Genomic DNA, 8,667 nt, shown 5'->3' on the forward strand with positions numbered 1-8,667 from the left:
GTATTAAATAGAAAAAGAACATTCAAACATTGAAACTATAATGACAGTCCGATTATTGTTGGAGGTAGTACCGGCCCTGGGTACAAGCCAAAGAAGCATTGGCTTCCGGCCCTATTCAGAATATGTAAATATTCGGCCATCAATTTCTCAAAGTCTTTGGTAGAGCAGTTGGTTTAAAGTTATAATTTGTATGTATGGGGTTATTGGTTCAAAGTCAGCCAACTACTTTCATCAATTTTTATTATGTAATAGGCTCTAAATTGTTTTGGGCTTCCAGTCCACAATTATTCCAGACCGGGCCTGGTTGGAGGTATGTGTGACTTTAAAGATGTTGCGAGATTCTGTTCTTTCCAGGACCTGGGAGGTGTACTCTTAATTGGTGCAACAAAGGAGAAAATGCTAATCTGTAAGAAGCGATCGGGTTTTGCAACAAAGGAGGTGTATTCACCGGTACTTTTAAGTTTAAACCTTCACTAACTAAACTATAAAATATTTTTATTAAAAAAACATAATAAAATCATTTTTTCGGTGAGATTCCTACACGGTGAAATTAAAAAAATCATTATTTTTTCTTTCAAACTTATATGAAATAAATACTAATTATAATATAATATTTATTAATTCACGCTACCGAAGAAAAAAAAGAGTTAAAAGACGAACGACATATTAATATTTGTTATTTATATTTATATTTGGTAAGATAATACAATTTATTATGCCACAAACACAAACAACAATTAATAATATTATAATTTTTCCTCTGATAAAGGCGCGTATTATTATAAATATTATTTGAGTTCCGATGTAGATAAAAAAAATCAAGGTAAACACTTATTATTTTTATTTCTGTGATAAAAGCATCCGCATTCCGGGTATATGCATGCAGCAGTCCCATTCCTTTCTTTGGTACATTCAGCTTGACAAATGTCCCTATTACATCCATTTTTCGGTTTGTGCATGAGTGCACAAGAATAACGTGATGATATTCCTTTTTGAGCAATCGTCATTACTCCTGTTATTATAATAGTTAAAACTTAGTTTTCGTATTTAAATAGAAATTAATGTTTTTGGTAAAACATATGCTTAGAGAGTTTTTTGCATATTTATAGGGGAAGAAAACTTAAAGTATGAACATCTTCTTTCTTAATCATTGATTATTCTGGAAAAAAATTATAAACCCAAAATTGTAGAATTCGATATAAAAATTATATCAGTACATAAAATAATATGATATCATAATAACTTTAATTTTAAATGATTATTGAATATAATAATAAAATTGAAAATATAAATACTAACCGAACAGAAGAACTGTGACCATAAAGAGACCAATAAGCGAAGGTTGAAAAGCATTTTTCATCTTAGATAATGAACTACAGGTGTTTTAAAATTACAAAGAAAGAGAAGTATATTTGTAGATGAATAAAAAATTGAAACATATCTAATTTAAGCTATGCATCTTCTAAGATTCCGATATAAAAGGATCTAATTTGACCAAAATTTTTTTTCAAAAATTTAGATTTTTTTATAGATAAAAAAATTGAATCGGTTATTTTTAATGTATTAAAAATATTTCTCGATATTTACATAAAAACAACCAATCGTCAAAGCTCTGTGAGGCGCAATATACAAAGTGTAAAGACGACATGGACCACTTACAAGCTCTCCAACTCCCTTCCATGGCCAACTTCAATGCAAGTTTCATGTACTGCAACCAAATTTCTGAAAAACAATGTGGCGGTCCATCGAAACAAAACTATGAGCAAAGGTTAACCAAGGTAATAATATACACACACCGAGATCAGATTTGGAAAGAACAGCTTGTGTGAAGATGATGGGGAAGGCACGGTCATTATTATCAAAGAATACAATAACAGGCTGTTCATCTGGCTGGTTGCGCTCTCTCTAGTAATGGTAGTGGTCGGACGGTTTAATTATAAAGTTCATTTTGTTAAAAATGGCGGTGCATGGATACTCTTTATATTCTTGGATACATACACAAGGATGTTCTGGACAGTAGAATTTCTTTTCTACAACCCAGTCTGCTATTTCATCGTTGGGACTTGGGAAACTGTTGTGTATAGTCCTGTTCTCGACTTGGATAGGTAACGACAAGTCCTGACCAGTGGCGGAGCCAACTCTTTGGGATGTGGATCACTTGACCCTGATGAATTTTATGTTGAAATATTTCTTACTTATATTTAAGCACAAAAACCAGAAAATATTGCAATATTTAGCTTATTGACCCATATAATATAGGGGAATTTGCCAAAACTAACTCACAACTTGATTTTAACTTCAAACCTATACCCAAACTTGAATCAAATGCAAAACTAATCTAAAAGCCTTGTGAAATTACAGTCCAGCCCCTTGTGACCAAACAAAAAAACAGAAGCTATTTTTACGAATATAGCCCTAGTAAGTCGTCTGAGTCGTCTGAGATGTTGGAAGTCGTCTGGACAACTTCAAAGCAAGTCTTCTGGTGTAGCTGATCTTAAAAATAATTTTAAATTTTTTCAAAAATATTTTGATAAGAGAAAAATTAAAATCATGTAATTATAAACAGTTTTAAGTGATATAAATTAAAATATAACAAAATTGAATTGTTTTCGACATAGATGAGTGTAGGTAGTGAATCATGGTATTTTTTGGTCTAGGGTTTGGGAACATATGATATAGTATTGTATGTATTCTTAGGGTTAGATTTTGGAAAACTTGAATGTTTTTTTGCAAAATTAATTTTTTACCTATACGTGTTTATTTTTGTATATAGCAAACACTTTTGAAGTTTAATTTGATTTTATGAAGTGTTTAGTTAGTTAATTAAGTTTAGAGGTTATGTTTAGGGTCTAGACGACTTACATTTCAGTCATCTGGTGAAGAAATTAAAACAGACGACTTACATATAAGTCGTCCAAATATTCCCGCCTAAAATTTTTTAAAAAATTATTTTTCCGCTTAAATAATTTAAACCAGACGACTTATTTGTAAGTCGTCTGGGAAGTCTTCTATTTTAGTTTCCCGCTAAAAATATTTTAATTTCCCGCTAAAAATATTAAACTCTTCTGGACGACTTACAAGTAAGTCGTCTATTAAGTCGTCTGAATCAAAAATATTTAACCTAATTGGATTTTTTGTCTTCCTATATAAAAGAAAAATTTACACATTCTCTCTCCTCTTCTCTAATGGCTGCAACAAAAATGTAATGTTCATCATTCTAAAACTCTTCAACCTCTCTCTAATCTCTTTGACTTGAAAACACCAAACTTTATATGAATTTTTCAGTTTTGTATCATGTATTTCTTACTAATCTATCTCTTTTACTAATCAAATGGTACTCATCTTCCAAAAATTTAAAGGTAGATCTATTAATTTTAGATATGTATTTTTGTGTGTTCTATAAAGGTAGATTTATCTAATCTTCCACGCATTTTCTCAGTTTTTAAGTCATTTGAACGTTTTTGGATATGTAGGTTTTTCAGATTTGGATTTGATATGCAGGTTTTTCAGATCTGGAAGACTTCTGGGACGACTTACATGTTAGTCGTCTAAAATATAATGCACTAGACGACTTCCAGGAAGTCCTCTGGAAGTCGTCTGGACTTCCTGGAAGTCGTTTGGACTTCTTGGAAGTCATCTGGACTTCATGGAAGTCTTATGACGAAGTCTCCCTTTCATAATAGATCTGAGTGTTTTGATAAGTTTTTATGTCTGATTTTTTTTCATTTGGTAACTTCTTGTTGTATAAATTTCTTACTTTTTTCCCAAACTAAAACTCTCCAAACCCACTCTAATCTCTTTGAATTTTATATGAATTTTTCAGTTTTGTCTCATGTCTTTCTTAATAATCTATTTTTTTTGCAGGTTTTTAATCAGATGGTACTCATCTTCCATTCATTTAAAGATAGATCTATTAATTTTAGATATGTATTTTTGTGTGTTCTATAAAGGTAGAATAATCTAATCTTCCACTCATTTTTTTCTGTTTTTAAGTCATTTGAATGTTTTTGGATATGCAGGTTTTTCAGATCTGGATTTGATATGCAAGTTTTTCAGATCTGGAAGACTTCTGGGACGACTTACGTGTTAGTCGTCTAAAATATAATGCACTAGACGACTTCCAGGAAGTCTTCCAGACTACGTCCATTTCAGTCGTCTGGACTTCCTGAAAGTTGTCTGGACTTCCCAGAAGTCGTCTGGACTTCCTAGAAGTCGTCTGGACTTCCTGGAAGTCTTCTGACAAAGTCTTCTTCCATATCAAGTGGAGTCCAAGCTTGTCTTTGTAGAGGAATGATCTATAATAGTTTTGTTTGTGGTCTGTTTTGTGAATTGCATGTCTACGCTTTTAGTTGTGATTTTTTTGTAAAATCAGTAATAATGTTTCCCAAGATGTAATACATGTGCTAACAATGTGTTTACACATTTACAAATCAATGAAATAATAGACTTCAGTAGCCTTTTTCTTATCTTTGGATCTCTCATATGCAATAATAAACTCCAATGGCCTTTCTTCAAATCTAGAGATCCACTTGAGTCAATGTTTCTTATAATGTAAGAGCATTGAAAGAGAAGATCGATAGATTCAGGTTTCCCATATCGCTTGCATCTGGGGTCAACATCAATGCTTCGAGCTGTTAAGTTAGTTCCTACTGTGAGAGTTCCCTTAAATTTTTTCCATAAAACAGCTTTAGCTTCGGTGATGTGTCAAGGTTCCAGATCTGCATATTCCATTCGAAAGAGTATTCAATATGGAGCTCCTTAGAGAGAATCCTTCTTCTGTTTATAGCTGCATGGTATCCTATTTTTGTTGTATATTTTTCTGAGTCCGAACAAAGCCAATAAACTAGGGTTTATGTTTAGAACTTTAGTTTCTTTATGAGGGAGTAAGAGTTGGATTTTTTTTTCTCCCACTGAACGGTTCCAGGAAGAAAAAAGTCAGCCAGAGTCCATTCAGAAGTTTCCTCTATAGCAGGTCCCACAGGTCTATCTTGATATCGGAGGTTGTTATGGGCACGGGAGTACAGATCACCCAGATGGTCGAGTTACTCAATTGTCGGGTGATCTATAAAGGCTGATTGAAGGCTGGCCGAGCAAGATGGACCTGAAACGAATGCAAAAAGGAATGCATATGAATGAAAATAATAATAAACAGAAAATAATGAAGGTGATAAAATAAGAAGGATGGCCGATTTGTGGTTGTAATGGAGCTAAGCTTACTGGTTGTGTGATCTCAAGCTTGGCCGTTGGATGGGATGGAATGATGGATAGGGATTGAATCGCTAAATCAATGGACAAACAAGGGGACTCGAATCACACATGTAGGGATGTTAAAATGGGTTTGAAACCCACATGCCTAAATGGGTTTTGAGAAAAAAAACAAATGCTCATTTAGACCCATTTAGCTATTCGGGTTTTAAATGAGTAACCCACCCACTTATTAAATGTATTCTACTTAAAATTAATGGAGACCCTTTTAACTCATTTAACTTAATATAATTAATTAATATTTTTGTGTAAAAAAATGTGATTGTGTGTTTTTGACAAAAAAAAACTCGATTTTATGGTTTATACGGAAACACACATTTTACGGTTTTGACGGGAAAATTCATTTTATGGTTTTGGCGGGAAACCCCGTTTACATGTTTTTGGCGGAAAATTTTGGTTTTACGGTTTTGGCTAGAAAACTCAATTTTACGGTTTTGGTGGAAAAACTCGATTTTGTGATTTTGGCAAAAAAGACTCGGTTTTACGGCTTTGGTGGGAAAACTCGATTTTCGGTTTTGGCAGGAAAACTCGATTTTCGATTTTGGCGGGAAAACTCAATTTTACGGTTTTGGCGGGAAAACTCGGTTTTCGGTTTTGGCGGGAAAACTCGATTTTACTGTTTTGGCGGAAAAACTCGATTTTCGATTTTGGCGGGAAAACTCGATTTTGTGATTTTGGCGGCAAGACTCGGTTTTACGATTTTGGCGGGATACTTGATTTTTAGTTTTGACGGAAAAACTTGATTTTGTGATTTTGGCGAGAAAACTCGATTTTACGTTTTTAGCGGAAAAAATCGATTTTCGATTTTGACGGGAAAACTCGATTTTGCGTTTTTGGCGGAAAAACTCGGTTTTGAGTTTTTGGTGGAAAACTTGATTTTCGGTTTTGCGGATAACTTTGATTTTACAGTTTTGGAGGGAAAACTCGGTTTTATGGTTGGCAAGAAAAGTTGATTTTACCAGGATAATTTGATTTACGTTTATATAACAAAAATTAGTTAATTTTTTCATTTGTTTCATATAATTTCTGCTAAGAGAGCATAAAGATAAAAAAAATTCTAATTAAATCAACAATAGTTTAAATGGGTCTAAATGAATTTAAATGGGTACATGTAAATTTCACGGATTCTAAATGGATACGCCTAATAAACCTATTTTTGAATGGGTCTAAATGGTTATGGGTTCTAAATGGGGTGGGTCTTAAATGGGGTGGGTTTAAATAGGTTGGGTTTTCCCATCTTAACATCTCTACACACATGTCTCTATAGACATGGCTTCTTTAGGACTTAGTGAATCGCACACAAAGAACTAGAGAACTAATAACAAAGAATTCATAACTTTGTTTAAAAAGAAAATTGATTTCTATTGCTTTCAAAATGATCAAGAGTCCTTTACAAAGGGTCCTTTACAATGAACAATAACATGAGATTATATATTCTTGACCATGTGACTAATAAAACAGTCTAAAGACTCAAGGGAAACAAAATACACAAAAATTAAACAAAAGAATCAAAAGATTGGCTCCTTAAAGATATATAGCCGTTAGGCTTTATTTGAGCCTCTCGAAAAGAAAACTTGGTTGAGCCTTGTATCTAGACAGCTTCTGGATATGCACATGGTCTGTAAATCTTCCAGAAATAATCCTTTGTCGCAATAAAAGAGAATATGGCCTTTGGTCTTGTGGAAGAATCTGAAGAAACTTTTGTAAGGCTTGTAATGTGAATGCGGCTGGATATGGAAAGTTGATGTGCATGAGGATCCGCCTAGTCCTCTGGGTGCTGGTGCAGCTAAGATATTCTTGGATATCTTCTATTTGGTTCAGATGATCTCCTTGTTTCCGTAGATATGTTTGGTCTGAACCAAATTAAAGGAATAGAAGACCTTCCTTAGATAGTATCGGTTTGGTCAATCTTAGTAAACCAAGTGAATCTTCTGGTTGGATTGGTTTTCAGGCTTGGTTCTTCTTTCTCTGGTCTTCTAAAAGTTTCTCCTTGCCATGTAGCTTTAGTCGAGGCCCATTCATGATTGGATTTGTATGGACCAAAATATGGCTGATTTGGCCATTGGATGCTGAGAAGATTGTCTGACTTTTAAAATCCATATCTTTGTGGTCCACGAAGTTTTCTGGTGATTTTAATTCCAGATGGTGTAAGGATGAGTTGTATGTCCTTAAGAATTGATTTCATGTAAAAAATCTTTGTGGCTTGTAAGCTATTCTCATTTGAGTGAACATTGGTCGCGATAGTTATGTTGTGGTAGTTGCGGGTTCTCTGGTTGAGCTCCGGTTTAAGTACTGTTTTTGTGCTCACAACAGAGGTTGAGCTAGGTATGTTACCATATCTTAATCGAGGAACCATTACCCACTGCTCGTTCGGTGTTCTGAGCCAGGAGGTCTCGTCTGATTAAAATTTCTCGCCATACGTGAGAGATAAAGCTCCAACCTGAGCAGGTAAGAAAGTCCTCATATTTGCAATATTTCCCAATTAAAATCCATCCGAGCAAACATTCTGGTTGTGCATTATACGCCAGCTGAGTTTTGCGAGAAAGATGTTGTTAAAGCTTTGGTGGTCTCTAAAACAGAGTTCTCCATGTGATTTTGGTAGCAAGATGTTGGAACACAAAATCCATGTCATCTTCTTATTTCCATTCCGATCATCCCACCAAAATCGAGTTAAAGCCGATTGGATTCTCTTACACAGTGAGAGTGGCAATTTAAAACAGATCATTGCGTAAGACGGGATAGGAGAGAGGAAACTTCTCAGCATGTCTAACTTTATGTCTGTCTATAGGAATTTAGTTGACCACTCATTCGCCTTTTATTTGATTCTGTCAATAATAGAGGTGAAGAGATCTCGCCTCTTCCTTCCAAAATACTCCGGGTTTTCAACTCCTCCTTTTCTATCAATTATCAGTTCACTTTTCACTAGAATCTTTAGGTTTGGTGTAGTTTTCCTCGAAAAGGTGACCGAGTATTTATTGTGGTTTATCAGTTGGCCCGACGTTCTTCATACTTCTAAATGATCATCATCAGAGTACATCAATTTTACTCGCTCACATAAATAACATCGTGTCATCGGCAAAGAGTAAGTGATTTACTCGAGGACTCCCCTAGCAATTCTGATTCCCAACAACAAACCATCATACTGTGTTATTCTACACAGGTCTGAGAGTACCTTACTATACACAAGATGACTATGTATGGTGAAAAGGGCTCTCCACTGATAAGGAAGGAGCAAGTGGCAGTAAAGACACATTGCATGATCCAAGCTGTCCATTTGGGATGGAACTCTAGGCGTTGCATAACGAGCCGAGTGAAATCTCATTCTAATCTATCATAATCTTTGTTCATATCCGTCTTAATGACCATTGAGTATCGGTGCTCCGATTTAGCAATTTTGGGAAA

The 8,667-nt window shown here is 34.5% G+C and overlaps 1 long non-coding RNA gene across 1 annotated transcript; it reads right to left on the reverse strand.

Annotated features, from left to right (window-relative positions):
* Positions 1-667: 667 nt before the first annotated feature.
* On the reverse strand, positions 668-2,360 carry LOC111211205. Its single transcript, XR_002662338.2, has 2 exons — positions 1,300-2,360; positions 668-1,012 (listed from the first exon to the last, which is right to left on the reverse strand). It is a non-coding gene; the product is annotated as an uncharacterized LOC111211205 (long non-coding RNA).
* Positions 2,361-8,667: the final 6,307 nt, after the last annotated feature.

This window comes from Brassica napus, chromosome A6 (genome assembly GCF_020379485.1).
Source record: "Brassica napus cultivar Da-Ae chromosome A6, Da-Ae, whole genome shotgun sequence".
NCBI classification, from domain to species: Eukaryota; Viridiplantae; Streptophyta; class Magnoliopsida; order Brassicales; family Brassicaceae; genus Brassica; species Brassica napus.